This window comes from Ceratina calcarata, unplaced genomic scaffold (genome assembly GCF_001652005.2).
Source record: "Ceratina calcarata isolate Rehan_Ccalc_2016 unplaced genomic scaffold, ASM165200v1 scaffold24.2, whole genome shotgun sequence".
In the NCBI taxonomy this organism is placed as follows: Eukaryota; Metazoa; Arthropoda; class Insecta; order Hymenoptera; family Apidae; genus Ceratina; species Ceratina calcarata.
In genome coordinates, this window is record NW_017145944.1 from 32100 (window position 1) to 32576 (window position 477).

Below are 477 nucleotides of genomic sequence, written 5' to 3' on the forward strand. Positions count from 1 at the left end.
CTACAAAAAGTATGTTCTTATTTTATTAAAGAATGAAATTGAAATCCGTGTCAGTTACTCTTTTCTTCATAATTTTATTCAATAGCAACGTTTTGCCAGACATTGTCTAATAAACTAACAATAAGTCTTCTAACATTTTCAAGAAAATTAAGTTACTTGATCCAGTATTAAACAAGTTATTCCGTTTGATAATGAATCCGAGTATTAATGGAAGTATACAATCTACACTATGAACAATCATGTGACATTGCATCATGCTTTGTTGTTTACACGTACTAAAGAGATTCACTTAAAAAATAAAAATGAAATTTATCTCATGAATACATTGTATCTGTGACTTAGTGCAAAAAATGTGCACCAATCTTAATATGTATGGAGAGATTAGCATTTAAAGATGTGTTCAAGTAATTTTTAACACAAATGCATTTGCTGTTTCTTTTCAAATACACAACCAGAGAATTAAAAATCGTGTTATTT

At 27.7% G+C, this 477-nt stretch overlaps 1 protein-coding gene across 1 annotated transcript in view; it reads right to left on the minus strand.

Annotated features, from left to right (window-relative positions):
• Positions 1 to 477, minus strand: part of LOC108622768 (uncharacterized) — a 67957-nt gene that overhangs the window by 23037 nt on the left and 44443 nt on the right. The gene's annotated exons all lie outside the window — the stretch shown is intronic.